Source organism: Cataglyphis hispanica, chromosome 3, assembly GCF_021464435.1.
Source record: "Cataglyphis hispanica isolate Lineage 1 chromosome 3, ULB_Chis1_1.0, whole genome shotgun sequence".
Classification (NCBI taxonomy): Eukaryota; Metazoa; Arthropoda; class Insecta; order Hymenoptera; family Formicidae; genus Cataglyphis; species Cataglyphis hispanica.
This window is the reverse complement of record NC_065956.1, coordinates 10,991,600-11,015,112: the sequence shown is the minus strand read 5'-3', so window position 1 is coordinate 11,015,112 and position 23,513 is coordinate 10,991,600. Positions and strand designations below refer to the sequence as shown.

At 34.0% G+C, this 23,513-nt stretch overlaps 1 protein-coding gene across 3 annotated transcripts in view; it reads right to left on the bottom strand.

The window, feature by feature from the left end:
* LOC126859217 (zinc finger protein 608-like) overlaps window positions 1-23,513 on the bottom strand; it is a 149,359-nt gene that overhangs the window by 88,924 nt on the left and 36,922 nt on the right. For 2 of the 3 annotated variants that reach the window (XM_050610244.1, XM_050610246.1), the window contains exon 3: window positions 3,232-3,298. The gene's annotated coding sequence lies outside the window, so the exon portion shown is untranslated. Of the gene's footprint in view, window positions 1-3,231; window positions 3,299-10,202; window positions 10,977-23,513 lie in introns of those variants that run through there. The other variant, XM_050610247.1, reaches the window with a different exon arrangement.

The following is a 23,513-nucleotide window of genomic DNA, read 5'->3' as shown; positions in this document are numbered from 1 at the left end:
TTCATTGCAATATAATTCAAAGTATACTAGATTCACAAATATAAGCCTGAAAACTTATTAGTTAAAATATTATCGCACGATTCTCGATGCACTCAAGTCTCTTTTATGACGCTCAATTACACGACACGTAATATGTTCGTGTCAAGAGATAAAGAGAAAGATAATAGCAGCCGAGAACTGAGGTATAATCTCGCATTTTCGACGCATATTCAAAGCGCAATCGATCATCGTCTGTTAAATCCAGCCGATAGATCGCCGCGTGCAAAACGTGCATTATCATGTGGCTACGTGTTATCATTCATAACTACATATATATACAAGCGCTCAAATGTCGGCGTAAATATGGCGAATCAAAACGGATCGTGTTAGATGTAGGAGAGCTTGATGAGAATTAATGACCGGCGTTATCTCTCTGATTAGCCTGATACGCTTAAGTTATATTTGCGCGGCTCTTCTACAGAGTGCGACGAGAACGCGTAAACCGGTTTTAAGTTGAAAAATGGAGAGACATTAATATACATATCAATTAATTGGAAAAATTTTTTCTAAACACGACACACCAACATTAAAATGTAGATTGACTTACATAAATTAAAGAATCGATAAATTAGTAAGATAGATTGTTAAATATTGTGAAGAAGATGTAAATTGAATGTTTATTTCTTCAGATGCAAGTTGAAAACAAAACCGAGATCAAAAAGTGATGGATGTTGCACAAGCGTTATCTATATAATTGATTATGACCGCGCACAGAGAATGCACGCGCAAAAAGATAGTTTACACAGTTCATCCGATAGATGTAAAACTGTTACACGTGGATAACCGACACCAATACACATACATCGTTGCGTGCTCACAACCAAACATGTGCCACGGGAAGAGTTGGCACCTCATATTTTCAAAATGCAATTTTTTTAGGTTTTTCGCCGGAACTATTTCTAAAACCTATCAGGAATTATAGAACTATTTGGGGTGCAAATAGAACTCTCTATAAAATTTTCGATTTTTGAAAATGCGGTGCTAACTTCACACCGGCCAAACATGTCGCGTTTTCATTTTAGCAAGGCTGCGAGAGTTTTTGCTCGCTTCGTCGTGATTGACAGCAGCAATCGCGATTGCACTGTACATTCACTGCATTGCAATTACACGTGTAATATGCGCGTCAGAAAATAAATTATGTGCATATCTCGTCTTTAATGGATTTATTGTAATGGCCACGTGCGGCGCCGCGTATCTCGCTGTACAACAAAGTAAGCTTTCATCTAGCCTCATCGAGCCTCATCGTTACCAAAATTGAATAAAACTGCGAGGAAGAAAAATTATTGTCCAACGCAATTTCCTTCCATTTGAAACTCGATCAAAACATTTACGAGATTACCATTCTAGACCATTATCAATGTGAAATGTTGTTGTTCGCGCGCTGAACATTGATCGTTTTGCCGTTGCGAAACTCGCGTGAAGCATCGATCATCGATTTCCTGCAAGCTCGCTCTCCTAAGAGTCGCTTAAACCGCGATAATACAATAACAAAGATTGATGCGGCGAGATTACGCGACCGTGCCGCTTCGGATAATTTAATCAGACAGTTCGCCCTCTCCATTTGCGCGGATTAAATCGATTCAACGAAAAATTTATCGCTGCCGAAACGGCCCGTGGTACAACCCCGACAAGTCTCTCCTCTCCCCCCCCCCCCTCCTTTCCCACCCACTCTTCCCTCGTTCAATCCCAATTCCGGTAGTTTGACACTAATTGGGGCGCAGGTACGACCCACCACCGTTCGACTATATCCATTACGGTGGGCATAGATATATGTGGACATTTGCCGCTAACTGGTAATACGCGCGGAGGATTCGACAGAATAGCTATTTCGTAAGGGCGGCGAAGTGAGGGTCGAGGCCGGTGGCCCCTATTATCTCCTTTACTCGTGGGGAAAATCCCGCCTATCTTCCTTCTCGCTCTATCGCCACTCTCCAACTCTCATTCGATTCTCCCTGAAATTGCCTCAGAAATTTCGTAACCCGCTCGGTGAAACTGTAACCGAACTTGATTCCCCCCAACTTCTTCCTCCCCACGACCGAATTATTTCCGATCAAACAGCGTATATTAGCAATAAGTATTGTGTTTTATGAATTATTTAAAAAATCAATTTTCTTCGTGACTTCGTGTTTAAGACATCATCACTATATGCGAGATAAACAGTAAACGATCAAAGTTTGCTGAATGAATATTTACTTCAACAATAGTCTAAAGAGCTTATATAAGCGGCAGGCTGTATGTAAATTGCCCAAATTGAGTTTGCAAATGTAATCTTCTCGTGAATAATCTCTCGTATTGTCTAACGTAAACTCAAACAAAACTTTATCTGTTGTAAAAGCATTTTCAGAAATTATATTGCTTTGAGTCGTCTTGATTTATCTTGATAAGCGTAATTAAGAGTAGAAAATCGTAGAATGAAGTTAAAAATAACTAAATTTAATTTTCGTAAATAGCGAAAAAGAAATTAATTTCTTTGAGTAAAAAACTCGATGCAAAAAAAAAAAAACAAAATAATTACAGGCGTAGTGAAAACAACTTACAAATCATATAAATTACACGTAAAAAGGCAATTTACATGCAAAATGCATGCTTAATGCCAATTAATAATACGAGACAAACACTGCAACAGAATGACTACATATTTCGATAGATAAACGAGCATGTGCGCTTATAAGGATGTTATAATCTAAGCTATTATAATCTGCGCGGTCGAGAATAGTCTGTTTCTGTAGTCACGTGCATACCGCACAGCGTAACATTTGTGAAAGTAAATCCGTGTTCACTCGTATTTTGTCAGGAAGAAAAATGACCCCCTTATGAAGACTCGCTTCCTGCATTTATCCTTATTTGCTGCGCGATTCAATTTGTTCGCGCGATGACTTACGATTTCCGGCCATCTAACAGACATGTTTCGGATATATTCTAGAGACATTTCGAATGCAGATCGGAAATGCGAGACGATGTGAGCGATAAAAACATCTTTCACACTTTCGTAATTACACGCTTTTCTTGGAAACTTTTATCTTAGTTATTATTTACATAACAATATATATATATATATATATATATATATATATATATATAAATTATTTATTATTTATTATTTATAACTAATGTAATAAAATATTTTTTCTTTTATTTTGTGTATATACGCAAATATTTAAATTTATTCCAAATTATCACTTTTGGACTTACCAGTTCTGCATTTTCAGTCTGCAATTGCGGCTATCAAGATAATTCCCAAGGAAACGCTTGCACCAACCTATAAAAATACAAAATCGATAAAGTATCATAAATAAATTGATATTCCTACGTAATAGTTTACTGAGTATATGTAAATTACTTCATTATGGAATAATATATTCTACATAAATTATATGTATTATATAAACAATATATAATATAAAATAATATTAACAATATTTTTTAAACTAAATCTTCAAAAATTTGAATAATTAAGTTCTGCTAATTGCATATCTCAATTTTTATGAATATCTTCACACAAATAGTAAATTTATCACGTATAAGTTAATTTTATACAACCAATTTAAAAATATCTAGTTGATATTCGAACAAAATTTATATATCAAGATCTATGACTTATAAAAGAGAGATAAATTTTTATAAAAATTAACATTAAATTAAATTTAGTTAATTAATTCTCTACACTTTTTTATGCTTGATTAGTAATAGAATTAATATTACGCTTACATAAAATGTGCAGCAATCGTGGCATTTAAGGAATTATAAATGTAATCATAAGGAAAAAGTTTATAATAATACGTGCTTTAGTTATTTTCTCGCTTCCTGCTCTATTGAACATGATAGTCATATAATCGACCATCGGAGCTCAGCAATTCACGTAAATGGCTATATTAAACGTCTATAAATAATAATATGCAACATAACAATATCTATTATAATGAACGTAAGAAAATGGTATACTCATGATATAATGGGTCAAGAAACTTTCTTTTCCATCCGTGTACAAAAGTCTAAGATCTGATCCGTTAAAAAGACATAATTCGTACGACGTTAACGTGAGACCACGAGCGATACATCGATTATCGTTTCTCTATATTCTGTTCGACATTTCTGTTACGATGTTCTTAGTGTTTACGAGCAGTGCGTGTTTTATGCTTATCTTTACGACCTTTTAGCACACGTAAAAGCGCGTGAAGATATGAAACAGGTAAGTATATGCTGACTTTTCCGACAAACGTAAAAAACATTTCACGCAAATGTTAACATCTTAATTTCTGCTTTTCGCGTCCGTGTATTTTCTCCGAAAAGATATTAAAGCGCGCATTTTATATATGTATAAGTTGCTTTAGAGAAGATATGCGATAGCATAGCTATATAAATTCGTAATTCAAATATATATTTAGATATTGACGTCAGAGGAAAAAAGTAGTCTCTTTAGCTTCAAGTAAACAGTTTAATGTGTACAGTTTGTTATTAATATGTATGTGAAGAATATATTAACACAAGCAGGCATAAAATTATAGTGCTGTAAGTTTTCATGTCGTGACGGGCATATTTTTAGAATCAGTAAATAACCGAAATAGATATAATATTAAACATATATTCAATGTTTAATATGCATATTCTCCATTTAAACTGGCTTCTTCAAGACAGTTATTTTCCATTTAAACTAACACTTTACGAAAGATCTATTTATTTGTCACAGATGTGAATCGTTTTTAAAGATTAAATAATATCTTCTTTTTCTTTGAAAATATTCATTGAGTTTACAAAAAATAATAATACAATAGAATTATAAATTATATATTTTACGTAAATTACTTGACAACACGTTTTTTATAGAAATTTGATAGGATCGCAAATTTTATTATGGGTACAGCTGTAGACATATATTTCATTGTGTTCGTAATGACATCACAGTCAAAGTTTTCCGGTCGAATGTTCTAGCTCGATATCGGGCGAGACGGGAAAATAAACGTCGAAAATCAATGCAGCGTCATATAATCATGGACGCTTTTCCTAGGAAACCGACAGCGATGCGATAAATATTAACGCAGTAAAACCGAGCGTTAATCCACGCTCGGTCGATTTGTTTAATCCGGTCGATATTTCGCACGAGATCCTGTAAGCTGTGATCCCGATACGATTTGGCAATCCTGTCACCGGAAATAGACTCATAAAAGTATGTACCGTGATAAACCAACCATGACACGCGCGTGTTCGCTGCTACAGATCCTAACACCACGATATTTCTATCGATGCTTTCACACACACACACACACACACATTTAAAGTGTCGGTGAATCGGTATTTTTACTTAGAGATTTTTATAAATTACAATAACAATTTATCATTAAAATTATAATATGAATAGCGATTCGCGTTTTTTTCTTTCAATCTATTTTTTGTTTTAATATTTCCGTAGTTTTTTTTTTTTTTAAATACGTTATTAAGATAAACGAGATGTATAAATTCTAGACAATTTCAGATAAAAGAAAATGCAAATCATTATGCCACATAACGAGATTTTCCGTATGAGTTGTCATTAGAGGCAACGGTAATTTGTTATACAATGTGGCCGACGACACACGCGTGACAACGCTTTTATTACTTATCGTCGAAGGAACGTCAGCCATTTGTCTAATGCTTTATCGTTTACCGTTATTATTACAGCTCACATCATTTCGCCCTGCATCAGATATTAAAAATGCACCCGAGTCTAGCATGATGAATGTAATGACCGCGAATATTTCATATACATTAATGTAATTTTCATCGAAATCTGCAAAATTTTTTTTATGCTCTTGCTTAACAATATTTTATAATTTTTCTGTAATCATTGAATGCCTCCAATCATACAGGCACATTTAGCATTACATGTACGACGAGTTTACGAAATGACAATGAATTCCACGTAATTTTCTGAGCAAACTTATCACGCTCAAAGTAATAACGTTGCTTTTTATCGCTCACGCCGGCAGTGGCTGCTCGTTTGCGGACACGCGGAAAAATCGTTAAAAGGTCGTTAAGCACGAATTACGATCTGGTCCGAGCTAGCCGGCCACTGAAAATCGCATTTTGTTTCGACGCGATGGAATAGAGCCTTTTAGCTGCGGAATGTAGTAAGCTCGATTATTGGCAACGCAAGGGAATAAAAGAATATATATATTCCTACATGCAGTTTATTCCTTTGCGATCTTAAGCGAGTGAAACTCGACATGCTTTAATGAGCAAATATAAAAATTCGTTATTATTAAATTCTATTAATATTAATATTAAACCATTATTATTAAACATGATTTCATTATTCCAATAAAGAATTATGTCAATGGAATAAAGTGAAATAATATGCGAAGAACTAAACTGAGTCTTAAAAGCTAAAAGCTATTTATAATTTTGATGATTAAGATAAGAGATCTTTTATACGCACACAATTTATTATATTTACATATTATAAAACTTTCTTTTCAGTAAACTTTACTATTTACTTATTAATTTCAAATTTCTTGAATTGTATAATAATAAACTATATAATAAAAAAAAAAAAAACGAGAATTATTGAAATAAGCATGTCTTTGACAACATGGCCAATTTTAAGAGAGCGCCTCAAATGTAAATTTCGATACTGTGCTGCATACTGCACACACACATGTCGTGCTCACTGTGCTTTATTTTCGAATCGAGACATGAACGAGGCACGCGCAACGCACGCATGCTAGCGTGACACTTGCAATCTCGACCGCTCGCGGAAATACACGCCAGCTCCAAGTTAATCTGACGAAAGAGCATGGGCGATACCCGCGGAAAAGTGTCGATTCGTGATTTGCAATGTTATCCTGTTAAGTCAGCTTCACGTAGCAATGACGTATCGAATATTGAATGAATAAAAATATTTACGCATTTGTGCGGAATCATGATATCTCGAATTCACAACTTTTCGTATTCACGCAAGGAAAATAATCGTTTATTTTTAAAAGAGAAAATTAAATTGCGAAAGAGAGAAAAAGTTTGCGTGTAATTCTTATGTATTTTATTTTACGCATATTTTTTATCGTACATTTTTAATATTTTGTACTGCATTTGATTTATACAGAGTAATTTACAATAAAATATTTTACGAAATAAATAAAATGGATGTTATGAGTTTGCATTGTGAGTTTTTATCTTTTTCTTCCTGTTCAAAAAGTTGGTATTTAATGATTATCAAAATATTTCGCATATAAAAGAAAAAAATTTTAGCTTTTTTAAGATATAATTGCAGAATTTATTGTATAACAATAACGCAAAAAAAAACACTAAGTTTTCTATTACGGAAAGATATACAGTATTAAATATGCTGCCACATTTCTAATGTAATCCCTTTCCTGTCCAACTTCCATATAAATAACTCAGAGTCGCCGAATACGTTTTCGGTTGGCTTTTACGTCATCGTAAACCGAACGGTAAGTCGAGAAAACCTCGTAACCACCGAAAGTTGTCGCCGCTTTCAGACTCGAGACATAAGAAAGCGCATAAGTTGCCGAAGAAGACAAGACGATTTGTACTTCCCTCGGAGAAAGCTCGGAAGTAGCAAGAATATTACAATACACATCGCTCCTTTATCTTTAGAAGTTGGCGGACGCTTTTACAAGTGCGTCAACACAAGTACCGATATATTACGAGCGCTTTCACGACGAGGTAGAAAAAAAAAAAACGTATAGTCGGTGTTGCCTCAAAAGAAATTCTGTCAGTGTCAACGTCTTGCTTACGTCTGCTTGAATCGTCCAATTTATTCCGACTCATTTCGATTTTATTCTTCAAAGAGAGACCCGAGAATCTTGGAAATGTAGCTCAAAAATAAAAGTGAATTGAAGTAAATCGAAGTACGATATATGTACGTGTATGTATAAAACTGTTCCTTTTTTTTCTTTTTTTTTAACAATAAAAAATGAAAAGTGTCTGAAAAATACTTCTGCCTAGTAAAAGTGTATATCGAATGTTCTCACAATCCGTGTAAAAAAGAAAGGAAAAGAGGTAAAGTAACAGAGACTATATTCGCGTTCGACTTCCGCCGGTCTAGTTGTTTCGTTTAAACCGTTGTTGACTTACACCGTGCGATTATTGATGTTAGCCGCAATTCTATATGAATTGCTGCGAATGTTTTGTACTGACGAAAAAGGCTCACATCAGCTGTTCAATATGTCAAAAAAGTACGGCACACATTCACAAACCGTTATAAACTGTAGAATCATATATATATATTGTTGATAATATTTTTTGATGTACAATAGTAATTTAATAATATTTTACATATCAATTTTGTAATGTAAATGTATTTATATAAACAATATGCTAATTATTATTTTAACTTATTCCGGAAATTATTATCTCTTGCTAATGAAGTGATTGCGAGATCCAAGTCATTAAATATAATTGATATTATATTCGACACGACATTTCTCTAGAGATTACGGGTCATGTAATTTCTAAATAATTATTATTTAATTATAAATCGTTAAAAAATTATAAATAATGAGTTATAAATAACTTTAAGATATTTCGATAAACAGTAAATTTTGTAGCAAATGAGACAAACGATAAATATTAAAAACAGAAAACACGGAGCTTGTTATGTTAATATTCAAGTATATTCACGATCGCTTTGAAGCGAGTATTTAAAAGGAAAAATTGCAAAGTGGTCTTTCGAAATAAAACGAAAAAATAATAATAAAAATCGCGCATCACTGACACGGCTCGTCGGACGAGCAGCACGCGTTACGAGCGTCTGCTTTTAAAGTCCCTCCTTCATTGTGGCATCATTATATGCTCCGATAAGTCCGGTAATGCCCTTTAATAAGTAAGTAGCTCGGAAGTATAGCGAGATATTGGGAAAAAAAAAAAAAACGATTTATATTTGACGACTCGACATCTTGTAAACCATACCAATTAACGGAGTAAAAAAATTTTGCTTTCCTTCTATAAATTTGCAAACGATAATCGGCTTATAAGTGCAACAAACAGGTATCTCGAGATCGAGCAGTCGCAAGTTATTTGCGTGGAATAATAAATATCGATCGATCGAGCTTAATAGCAGTGGAATATTTTATAATAATATTAATAGTGCTGTTTGTGTAAAAAAAAAAATTTTTAAATATGCATTTGATGTTTCTGAAAGTATCAATAAAGGTAATAATTTTATTGCACAGAAATATCATTGGCTTATATTTAAATAATTATTTCGCATCATCGAACAATCGTTCGAATTCTCTTTCCTGCTTGTTTATATTTTTAATTTTCTCTTCTCAGGTAAATTTGCGAAGTATATTTTAGGAATTTATTATATCTCGATGCAAAAATGCTGAAATTGTTGAATGTATTTGTTTATTGATGCATTAAACATCAATATGTAAAACGTAACATTAAAAATATCGCATTGAAACATTGTATTGTAACATAATGAGTTTTGAATTATTCCCGTCATCATATTTTCTGAATTTTATCCAATCAAATTTACATAATTAATTATATCATCAAGAGAATACCCAGAAATCTCATTAAAATTCATTCAAATGAGTTAATTTCAATTTCTACGAATTATCTAATATTAGTTGACGGGAAGTCAATATTTCACATTGGATTTATTAACATGACTTGAAATGCGAACAATAATTGGAAAATATTAACAAAATTAATTTTCCTTGAAAGAGCTGGTAAAAAATATGCTCCATGATGAATCGGAATTGCGATATTTGTCCATTGAAAATTTAATTAAAAGCCAAATGTAACTCAGAACTTTTCAATGTTGCATATATATTTTAACAACCAAGTTTCAAATTAAATTTGTCAAAGCTTAATACATTCTCGTCATGAAAGATTAAAATTTAATTCCCAACAAAGTTTTGCAAGTATGAATTCATAGTTGTACAAAGTCAAAACTTTGCTAAGAAATATGCACACACAAATAGATTTCAAATTTCAGTATACATATTATTTTTCTGTAGTTTTTTTTTTCACCCAAAATCTCGGAAACTAGCCTATACCCAAAAATGAGTAAAAAAAAGAAAGAAATATTTTTCCGATGAAATCAGTCATCAGTGTTCATTTATGACCGGTTGTTTAAAGGCCCTACGATTTACTAACGGGTGTCGCGGTGCAACAAAAGAGTCGTCGGCATACGAAAAGTCGTATTCACAATAGTATACCTTGTGCAGGTCGATAAATAATCCTGCGGGGCCACCGCGCCGCCACCGTTGAGTCCCGTATGTCGCGTGCACGTACATGGACCCGCGTACGTGGTGTGTATATCCTTTGTCCCATGCGCGACGGTAATCCTATATGTATGTTTTTCTCTCTCTTTTTTTCGCTCCCCTGCTCGAACGAAGGACGAAGAAGCAGAAGAGGAGGATTGCGAAGGAAGAAGGCGGCAAAAGCCGAACGCACTTTATTATTTACGTATCCACATTGGCCGGCGAAGAAGAAGGGAACAGCAGACACACTCACTCTATTCGCACGTAAGAAAAAAACAAGCGGGTACAACGACGACGCACCGGGGCACCAACAACGTACGCACAACTCTCACTAACTTCACGCCGGTGTGTACGTGCGGAGGAGACAGGCACGTATAGGCACACATACACACACACACCATACGCGCGCTGCTCGACCGTGTCGTCGAACGAGCCGAGGAGACCCGAACGGTCGCCGAAGAAGCGCGAACGAATATACAAACACACGCGACGGCCGACGCTTACGTACACCTACACACGCACAAATCCGATATCGCTGTTACAGCGAGGAACAGACGCGAGATTTGTTACAGAGAGAGCTGTTTCTCGCCATCACTCACCACTATTTCCGTGTCACGAAAACGTTTTCGATATCGCGATCGTATGTGTTTCGCATACGATAACGTCGCACCGGCTTGAGCTCTTGGCGTTCACTGAGCCAACGTTCGCCCCTTCCATCGCGCACAATGCTGCCACCATTACCACCACTCCTCCTCCTAACCACTACCACCACCATTCCACCAACGACGACGCCGCCGTTCGGTACGGCTGAGCGCGTGGTTGGCGTGATAGCTGCATTTGTCAGGATGATTCTTCCCTCAAGGGGAATATCGGCGCAATTGCAGCTTATGCAGTATTGAGTTTAGAGTTTGTACACTAAAATTGAAACACGGGAGAGAGATTAGACCCCCTTATGCGTACAATATTATATTGAAGTAGAAAAAGATTTTTTATATGCCGAGAGAATAAAAAAATCTGATCTTTTAAATTATTATTAAATTATTATTATTAAATTATTATTGTTAACGCGATAAATAAATATATTATGCACGATAAATACTAATGAGAGAATAATAAATCCAGATAATATAATTGAATTCTTGGTGTTGTTAATAAGACAAGATAAAAATGAAATAAAATTATATATAATAAACAATCAATAATCTATAATATCGTTTTTATTATTATAACAAATATATGTCGAAACGTGGTACATGGAAAAAAGTTTTGTTATTAATTTAATATTCGTACATTTTGCCAAACAAAAAAATGGATATTGTACTAATATAATAATAAAAACAAACTTGCAATTTTTTTCCAAAAATCCAGATATGAAAAGTCTTAAACTCTATTTTTGAAACGTTTATTGTTAACGGACACAGTATACTCGTTACACACGTAACTATTTCACGTGTTATATGACGTGGTCGAACAATAAACTATGCATTTACAACGTCGTAATCTATCCATTAGACTTCGACGAAAACTGTGAAATCCGGCGATGATTCCGTGCCAGGAATTCATCCGATGAATCTCGCACGAGTCTCTGGCCAGAAATAGCTTACGGGTAAGAATGAAAGGAAAACGTGTGGCGAAGAGGTTCAAAAGGAATCGTTCTACCGGCACGCCTATTCACCGGTGCGACTAATTGCGCGATCTTTTGAGACGCCAAGAAGCCGAGAATCGAGATACACACTCGCAAACGACTCGCCATCAAAAGACGTTTCTCTCTAGATTCTAGTTACTACTACCAGCTTCAAGTCAACATTTTTGAAATTCAAATTGCACGAAGTCTTCTCGGGAGATAATAGCTCGCATTCGAGCCACTCATTTAGCGTTAAATGCGCCTGTCTAGTTTCAACTTTTATCCAGAAGCTCTACAGTAGTTTTAACGTAGATTAATTCTCGGCGCTATTAAGGATGTATGTGACATATATCGAAATATTAACAAAAGCAAAAATTAAAATTTCATAGATTGTTCTATTATTTCTTCGGAATATTTGTGCAAAAACTAAGCACAATTCTCTTAATGGTTTGGAAGTTATTTAAATTTAAAGTTACTATTGATTCTTATAGAAAATCGCTTATTGTAGCACTTATTGATAAATTTGACAAAGAAAAAATATTACCAATGAAATAAAAATTTTCACATATATTTAAAAAATTCTAATAAATATTTGTGCAAAACTTAATTTAGATCCACTAATTCGTTTAAAAGTTATTTATTAAAAATTGTAGAAAAATATTATCTGTCTCCTTTTCTCTTTCTGCAAATTATTCATTTTTCATTGTTTTTTGTAATTGATTTCAGAGGATATTCACGATCAAAAGTTTTTGCCATAAATTAGAAAAAAATATTAATTACAACTATTTTCTTTTACGAAGACGTCAAAATCCATATTATTTTGTGATACTTAAATTTTTTTCACAACCCAAATTTATTTTTTTAATTTTTTAAACAGTATAAACATAAGAAACATGTTTTCTTTTTAATTTTGACAATTTTTTGCTGCTATTGTACATCCAGAACATCCTTAATGATAAATTAGTTCAAAATGCGACTATCGAATCTTTCTATATTGTTGACTAATTTAAAGATAGCGTTAAATACAAATGCAAGATAAGATTCAGATAAAAATAGATGATTATATTGCTGAATAAACATACGGCTTATTTAATGCTAAATCTAATTGGCTCATTCAAGAATTGAAAACATGACATTGTTGAAAAAATTGTTTGCAGATATAATTGCAATTGCATTTATAGACATATAGAGAGATATATATCCGCTATATATAATCTGTCAAACATCTTGAAAAAAAGAAAAAATGTCATGTTATATTTTCTTTCCTTTTTCTTTAGCACGTCAGAGGGAAAGTACAACTGTTTTAAAGTAAAGGAATGCCATTTCAATTTTCATTTCTCTTCTAGTTATTTTCCCGTTTATTTTATTAAAGTTTCATCGAATACTATAGAAAATATATGGCATACTATAAAATATCGAATATTACAGAAAATATATGATATATGTTCGAGTTTATCGTTTTATGTCTATGATAATATATGAACCGATTGATGACGTCATTTAGAGATAAACGTTGTATTGTTATAACAAACTATAAAATTTGGAATACATCTAAAGTAGATATTTTCAAATTTTTTATATTTTTTTTATATTTCAAGCTATATAGTTGATTGTTTATTAGATATGACAATTTTTATTTTAATATAAAGCCCATAATGCGGATTAAATTAAAAATATGTACCGTCGGTGCATCAATAGTAAAATTATAAAATTATGTACAACAATAAACTTATATTGTTAATAAAAAGTATGCCAAATTTTGTCCGCTTTTTTCTTTTTCCTTTTTTTTTTAAAAAAATTTGTTACACTTCGATTAATACTTTTCAGTTCATAGTTTAATTATAAAAGTCAAACAGAATGTGATATGAAAAATAGGCAGATAATTTATGATTAAAACATTCGATAAAATTAAATACACATTTATTATGATGATTCGTTAAATATATAAAATCTTTTACAATCGTGTGTGTGTGCGTGCGTGCGTGCGTGCGTGCGTGCGTGCGTGCGTGCGTGCGTGCGTGGCAGTGCATGCGTGCGTGCAGGCGGCATGCGTGCGTGCAGCGTGCGTGCGTGCGAGCGGCGGCGTGCGTGCGGCAGGTGCGTGCGTGCGTGCGTGCGTGCGTGCAGTGCAGTGCAGGCGTGCGTGCGTGCGTGCGTGCGTGCGTGTGTGTGTGTGTGTGTGTACGTAATCATATAAGATTTTATTTATTTAATAAATCATTATAATTTCTTATCTTCTATTTAATTATTATTTTACTGTATCAGATATCATTTTAATCTTCAATAATTCAGAATGTTTCTTCTCTTTCTATTTTTAAATAATTTACAAAGTTATTTATTTTTTATGCGCAAGACAATTGTTTTTTATTTCCAACTCACTGAGTGATATCAATTGCTCTCGTGAATGAAAAGTTAAAATTTCGAGCATAATTTATTATAAAAATCCACTTTATATATAATGAATGAAAGGGGAAGGCTGTCATAATGCCATTTAATAATAATCGACGGAAAGGTGCGGTCACTTTAATAACGTCCGTAAACATCAAATTACATGGACACGTTTTAAGGTTCTCGTAGCCTTTTATAGCCTTCACCATATCTCGCGCGCGGTTCTGTGGCCTATAATGCGCGTTTAAATGCCAAAGGCGTCTTTGACCATTAAGCGTCGCGAATAAAGTGTGGAAAAATATGCGCGAGCGGAACTCAACGGCAAAGAAATTGCACGCGAAAACCTCCGAGCGTCCGTAAACGAGCGGAAAAGTTTTATGCTCTCTCTCTCTCCTTCTTCCTCTTTCCCACAGGCGGACGAAAGGGGAAATGCATATTCGTAGAAACGCGTCGCTCGGGAAAACGTGAAAGTTCGTAGTTGGCGCACGTATTGGAAGCTTGAAAAATATGTGACACTCGGTTCCTGCCAGCCAGCAGGATTCCCGATGCCATTCGCGGAAAATGAGGGCTCATCGTGGGCGATGGTCACTCCGCTAACAGTGTTTCACTTCTCGCCGCGTGTTGCACTTTTAACGAGGCATTTATCACCGGGAATTCCGTTACGTTTCACTCCGCGTGCATTAAATGTTAATTATCGTCGGATTTTAACATATAATATTATAGTATCTTTAATAATCATTCATATTTAAAAAAGATGAAGATTTTCATATGATTCAAATGTAGATAATAAATAAAAAAAAAAATAATAAACATGTGCGAAAGATAATATCAAAAAATTGCAAATTTCTGATTGCATATTTATTATCGTTACAGATGTAATATATCTTTTATAATTAAATATTTAATTTGGAATATTAATTTGTTTCAACTTTTTGCAATCTCGCACAGTTTTTTCATGTCTTTACAACGGCTCCATGTTCTTGAATATGTTCTTTAAATCTCAGAAAATGTTCTCACGTCCATAACTATTTATCTTTGCACTTAATAGCGTGCGCGCTATTGTCTTTTATGGTATTTGCCATAATGTGTTTGTACGGTGGAGCATCTCGTCTCGGTGAATCGTTCAGTGAGGAGAAACATAAAAGAGATTCCGCACTGACACGAATCCACTACCGACCCTACGACAATTACGCCTTAGACCTACATAGAACACCTGGTGGATCGATGCTGAGGGCGAGAGACCCTTCTTCTCGACACGCTTCGTCCCTTCGTATTCATCGAGGGCGAATAAATTCGGTGCAGCAATGACTCCACGACAAAATCTGCGAAATCATACGTGGCAGTCAAGTTGCCCTTCGTCGAAACTCATTTCGACGAATCAACAAAAATTACTTGGCGCACAACATATATTTATTCATAAATTAGTTCTCTCTTTGTATCTCCCCAAAAAGGAAAAGCTAAAATCAATAATTTTGTATGTAAAGAGTTTTCAATCTCTACCCATGAAATTAAGAGATAAATTAAAAAAAAAATATATATATATATATATATATTTGCTCGTTACATTTTTAATAATTTTTTGCAATGTAGAACAATATTTTGTGTCCATATATGTTATTAAACGTCAACGCAATTTGCAAAGATTTAAAATATGAAAATATTTTTAGCAGTACGTTGAGATTCGACAACGTTAAAAAACCATTATTTTCCAGAGCGGCGAAAGGGAAGAGCGACGGATAAATCAATATTTAGAAAGCACTACGGACATATCTCACATTCAACGACAATCCAGCTTATCGCTGTTCATACAATCTACGTAACACGTATCGCGTATCGATAATAACATCTACCGACTCGATAATATCTACTCGACTGTTTATTTGGCCGTACTTATCGCGTTTAATAAAGAGATATGAATCGTCGACGGGCGATTGATTCGGTTCTGTTAGCATGAAAGAGCATAATGTAAAAGATACGAGCAGAGATGTAAAAATACCAGCATCTTATATCAGCCTGTTAATGTTTATCGGTCATTGCAAGACAAAAGAATCCATGCAAGCATTAAGTGTACGTACAGTAACACTAAGTTTTTTTTTTAATTTTCAACAAAAAATATATATTTCTACTATTAAAAATAATAGAGTAAGAAAAATATATTAAATGTATTAAAAGAATTCGTTAAAAATATGTTCGATTTAAAAGTAAAAGACATGAGATTTAGATTCTCTGTCACATAGTAAAAGCCTTTTTATCTTCAATTGCTTACAACTCTAAAGTCACATATACCCACACATGCATACACATATGCTTACAATTCTAAAGTCACATACACATTGGTCACCTTCATACATTTTTCTTAAGAAGACTTTGAATTGATTACGGAACCCGCAGACAAACAGAAGTGCAATGAACCCAGGACCCCACACATCTAATGACGAATGGAGAGGGGAAAGGGGGGAGGAAATGTCGCGGAAGACACGTGCACGAATCGATCTAAAATGGCATTCGCGATACAAAATACCTATGGCAATCAACATCACATGAATAATGAAAGACATCGCGAGTCTCTCTTTCATTTTTTCTTCTTCTGTAATTTTCAAGTCCTTATTCTGTTACTGCGCTTACATGGATAAACTATTGTAAAAACGTTATTACGTGTAACGTGTTGCGTAAAGTCAAACGTAAACATCGGCGTTAATTCTCTCGTGCATAATTTATCATCATCTTTTTACACGTGACTGTGACTTCTCACCCTGTCGCGTAATCATATACGCGTATGTATTTGAATAAAGACACCAATGATACGTACTGCCATGGTCATTAGCAAAGCAAGCGTATACTTGAGTACTTTATCTATCATTATTTTCGCAAAGATTGCATTTAAATTGTTTGAAATACTCATTAATACATAAATAAATATTATTTTATTATTGTTATTTTTAATATTAATTTATGAGAAAGAGAGAGAGAGAGAGAGAGAGAGAAACATAATATATAATCTATAAAATTAACATATCATGGGTGCAGTTTTGCTTCTCGCATATGCCACGATATAAAATCTGTCTCGTATTCTATCGTAGAAAATAAAATAGAATCGTCTCATAAAATAGAGGAATTTTAGAAGAGTATTACGGAAAAAACAGTTGAATAAAACTTCAACGTATCCCGTGTCAAAGATAGTAGTTTGAAGCAAACCGGCTCCGTTACAAGATATTTTTCTGACGTACGATCGTGAAAAGACGCTCCGCTTCCTACGAAACTCTATTCTCCAATATCTCCTCATCTCTTTTATCTTATATAAACCTTCGGTTAGAGACGCTTCCGTTTCCGAGCGCTGAAAGCGCGCGAGACACAGGAGGAACTTGGTTTCTCGCTTAACTATCGCTCGCGCGGAATAAGACAAACTTTTGCCGTGAATTCATTTCCACGCCTGTCAGAACAAGAGAAACATTCTCCCGGCCTCTTCTACCTTTCTCAACTTCCCTGCCGCTTACAGGGACAAGCCGAACAGCTGTAAGTATATTTCCGCAATGGGAGAGGCCGTGCTCTTTTGTCGTATATATAAAAGTAATCTCATAAAGAGATATTTGTACAAAAAATATTTCAAGATCCGCTCATATAAATCGCCCTTATGACAGAAAGTCTCGAAAAGAAAATCTCGACGATGCCGGTCACGACGATATTTCCTTACCTGCACTGATAGGAATGTTCAATAATATTATCAATATGTCCATACTTCCAAATATCGATATGTATCGACATGTTCTATTTGATATCATATCAAAATTTTCGTATGCCCTGCAAATACTACTATATCTATGTATATCGATCTAGGTATATTATAATGTATATATTATACACACCATTATATATACACACACACCAACAAAATATGAAATACCAATATTACTAATTAACTAGAAATTATAAACACTTTAATTCTCTTATAATTGTATATATATATATATATATATATAGATAAATATATATATATGCTCATGTTTAATTAGAATTTTTATGATTTTTGAAAATATCAAACATGCATATATATATATATATATATATATATATATATATATATGCACGTTTGATATTTTCAAAAAATCATAAAAATTCTAATTAAACAGGCATATAATAATTTTCTCATTAAACAATATTTATTGATTTCTTCGCAGCAAACATCGATATTCTATTCGATATTTGTATCGATATAAAGTCAATAGAGCAACCGCACTTAGCAGGTTGAAAGGCTATTCCGTAATGGGCTTTCAAGTGATTCGCAAGAGCGTTTAAACACAATAATTACGATCGTTCGATTCCAAATGGAAACGCATGAATATACGAGCAAGCAATCTCGTAACATAGCTGGAAAGAGCAGCAATATCTGGGATTTTATATAATAAACCAGTCGGCGAGTTTAATGCCACGCTTCTGCATCTGTCGTCGTTGACAAGGATTGTAATTTTTGCAAATATTATATGATCATTGCACGATGATTGCTTCAGAGAAATCAATTTGTCGTTACAAGAGAAACAACATAGTTATCGCAATGGCAAATAATCAATTCTTTTTTTTTTCCTACAAAGATACTCGTAACATCCATTACGCTGTTACGAAATTACTAGACATTAAACTTGAACAAATTTAGATAATTGCCGATCAAATTGTTGACTGATATAGATATGTATTTAAACGTGTAGATGTATTTATTCAGAATGCTTATGAAAAGAAAAAAAAGAAATTCATCACTTGAATTTTTATCTGCAGCATAACATTATGCAGAGAAAATGGAATTATATATATATTTCCATATTTTTATACATGAAAATATGCAGACTAAAAGTTTTTAAATTTATACAATTCGAATATGTTTTACATAGAGTAATAAATAATACAATAAATACAATTTAAATGCGATATCATCAATTTTAGATACTACATCAGGCAGATTTTATCAGTTTTTTGAAATGAACATTTTTAAATACACAAGTGATTTATTGACACAAGTGATATTAGCAGTAATAAGAAATTGGCGACCAGTCAAACCACTTCTTTCATGTATTCGAAAAACACCGAGAGAATAATATTTTGCAATTATATATGTAAAATTAGTTTTACTTTTAATATTTACATTAAATATGATTTACTATTATCTGACGGTACGGATAATACATACATTCGAGGATTTCTACATTTATAATATCTTTAACCAATTGGATATCTACTTTCTGTGGAATACGATATTTTTTACTGCCACAAAGTAATCGATGAATATTCATATTTATATTCGAAATAAATAGATTTACATTATAAATTTAAAATAGAAAAGAAATATCCCCCTTTAAAATAAGTATTATATGTTTGGAAAATAATTTTTCTTGCATAGTATTGTACTATCGCGCTCGCTTGGTGAAACCGATTTTTTCAACAATTCAATCGTATTATAAAGCACCAAAGCTTTTCTCATATAAGTTCATCGTGCAATAATGTCTCATGTGTGTATATACGTGTTTGTCCCTGTATAATCTTGTACGCGTATAATGCGTATAACGCACCGCCGTCATAACTTGCAGCAGCGTTATAAGTTATATAGGGGCCGCAGATGTGCCGGTCGCGATTGATCCTATTACTATCGTCCTAGGTATCTATCTGTCACGTGTACGATCGATACCAGGAGGCCAGGAGGAATCTCCATTAAACACGGCCTAGAGCAGAACCGTGTACACATCCGACGGGGCAAACTGCCGCTTCATTAAGCGGGAGAAGAAGCTACGAGGCACGAAGAAGGATCTTATTGCATGGGGAATATATACGGATGACATTACTTAAAGTGTAAGGGAGATTATCTCATAAGCGTCTCCGTTAAGACCAGTATCGTACGCTACATAATCCGAGATATCGATTTGTCTCAATCACCTCGACAAAGTTTCCGAAAATGTTTCTACGAATTTTTTTGCAAAAAATTTTATTTTCGTTTATATAATTTAAATAGTTTTTTTTTTTTCTTTTTAATTAAGACTTACTTATAACAAAAGAATTACTTGTAACAAAAAATGTGCGATATATATTTTTAGATTTTTATATCCTCAAATCAAATTAATCAAGATATTATACGTATTCGTATTTCAAAAAATTGTAAACAATTGTAAAAAAAATCTTTTCTCTTTATTTGTTAAAGAGAAATTTACTGCAAACTAAATAGTCCATAGACGCAAAGATTGGCACGGAATATCCTATACAAGTATAAATTTACAAGAACAATATTTGTCGGATACACAAAAGCTTTCAAGTAATCTTCCTAGACTCGGCTTTCTCCTTTTTCTCTGTCTCGTTTTATCTAGAGAAAGGATAGAAGAGATAAAAAAGAGAAGGAGAGAGAGAGAGAGAAAGATATATATATATAAAGAACGTTGATAAAAATAACAGACAATGTTAAGACAGTTTCGTCAAACTAAGAAAATGGAATCTTTTCGACCTCAACATGCCTAAGATTAACAAAGATTTTTGTTTCCCCGGGGAAAGCCTTTGCATCGCTTGCACTTATCGAATACACACTACCACCCCGGTGCGATGCACGGGGTGCGGAACAGAATAAAGCAGAGCAAAGCAAGGAACAATACCTATATAGTCGTCGACGGGGCGGAAAGCAAGTGAGAGAGAGAGAGAGAGAGAGAGGGAACCCCAATGAAGTTTATCCAGCACGTATATCCCCGTTTATGTATCCTTTGTCCGTGAGGTAATCCAATGGGAGGGAGGGGAGGAGAAGCAAGAGAGAAAGGGATGACGAAATAAGAGACAACAGGAGAAATGAAAGAGGAGCGAAGAGGAGAGAACGATGGAGCAGCAAAGGACCGACAGATTTCACGTTACGCGCATGCGTGCGTGGTTTCATTCGTGATGATACATATGTGTGTGGATAGCTCTCTCTCTCTCTCTCTCTCTCTCTTCCTCCCTCTTCGTGCCTGGATCTGTAGAGGCGCCGCTACTCACACAGCATCCGTATCCGAGGAAGACAACCAGTCGCGCACCTCTTCGTCGATCGCCTTGTCGGGTATATGTAGCCAGTTTGGTGTACAAAAAAAAAATCACACACACAGGAACACGCACACGCGATAATAAACGTTAAGCGTACGCGAAAATATCGTCACTATTGCGCAATACGATTGTACTAACAGGACACAAGCACACACATACGTGACGTACTCCAAAGAGACAAACGAGAGTGTGTATGCTCCGCAAAATTACATACTACATAGAGATGTAACACACACGCATGCGCGCGCGCGAACAAATAGGATTTCCCGATGGAAGTCCTCGGCTCCTGCTGCACTGTTGGACGATTCTCGCGACACCGGAAATCATCGGACGAATCGAGTCACGGACAACAAGCCATCGGCTACATCGATCAGCGTTTCATCGACGTTGGGATCAACACTGGTTCTCTTATTGCGAGTAGTCTCTCTCTATCTCTATCTCTCTCTCTCTCTCTCTCTCATAAACCGCTTCACCATGGCATCGATGATCCGAGCGCTTGGCGTTTACTGAGGCATCGCCGGTCCCCTCCACCGCCGGCGGCCAATACGATCTGGCAGTGGCGTAGCATGCGAAGGATAAGTCTCTTTTAATAAGGAGATATTTGGATTCGGAGAGATATCACGGAATGATTTTTGAACTATTGATTGAACTATTGATTGGCATATATTGTTGAAATATAACTCGAATATATATAAAAAAAAAATAAATCAAACATATGTTTGATTATCGAGCTATAGAATAGAATATAACACTGTAACCTAATATAAATCTTCAAAGAATCGGGTTTCCTTAGAAAGAAAAATATTGATAAAAATAGAATAATGATAACAAAAATGATAAAAGGTTTTTTTTCCTATAAAGGATATTTGCGTTTAGAGATAAAAAAATAATTAGAGTATTGATAAGCCACTTAAGTATATTCGAAAAAAACATGTTCCAAATATTAATAAATATGAAAAAATGACATTTAACTATATGTATAATGTGAACGAGATATATTTTTAATACAAAATAAGTAGTTGTTATACAAAATAAGATACCTTTAGGTTATTTCAAGTCATTAATAAATATATTATGAATAGATATTTTTGAACTTTTTACAAGATTAATTAGACTATACAACGCGATAATGATTTAATAAACAAGAGAAAGCTTTCCTCCTCGCTTCATTGTCAGCAACATATTTCAAAATTCCTCTTCCCGACATCCGATATAAGTTTCAGATAAATTATAACATAATTTGAAACAAGATATATACTTGGAAAATTTATTACATAACACATACGTACATTTTCTAAGATTAATGGAATCTATAATGCCATACTGATAAGAGATAAGCAAACTTTTCACATTAAAAAAAATTAGATACATTATAGTGATAAGATTTTATACGTAAAGCTCTTGAGAAACTTGATATATTCTTCATAAATATTGTCTAAATCTTAAAATATTATATCCGGCAGTGGCGTCGCGAGAGCCAAACCTTTTATGTAGTACAAAGGAATCTGAAGCTACCTCTTTGCAACATCGACCAACTTCCCATATTGTGATTCGGATATCTGATTTATCAAACGTTTGAAAGAAACTCAATGTATATTAGGTTCTGAACGGATATACTATAAAGCCGATACGGACCGAGAATGGCGGAGCGAAAGTGGGATGTGTCTCTCTAATAAGAATATATTTAAAGTTATTTCGCTCAGATATCGACGTTATGTATATTGCAATATTGTTCAAAAATAAAAACTATCTTTTATCTGAGTGAAGAAAATTCAATTTATCAGATAATGAATGAATACATTATTTATAAATGCCGATACTTTTCAATCTCTTTTTTGCAAATATTTTTAGACAGAGATATTAGAAATATGTAAAAACAAGGTATGAATGTATTTATTGAAATCAATCTACAATGCAAATAAACTGTTAACAATAACATTTCTTTTATTGGCATGATAAATTGAGTTTCATATTAATATAATTGGAATCTCTTTTATCGCGTTAAACGATCTAAATTTGTCGATGCAATTATCGTTTTAAAGATAACGCGAATGTATCAAAAATTAATTGCTTTAGAGACCAAGTTTCATCGATTTCATTTAAATAGACTACATATTTAGATAAAATCAGAAATTACATTTTTCAAAAGTAGCTTACTTAACGGTGAATTCTCCACGTAATCGATACACGAAAAAACACTCTACAAATGCTTTCGACTA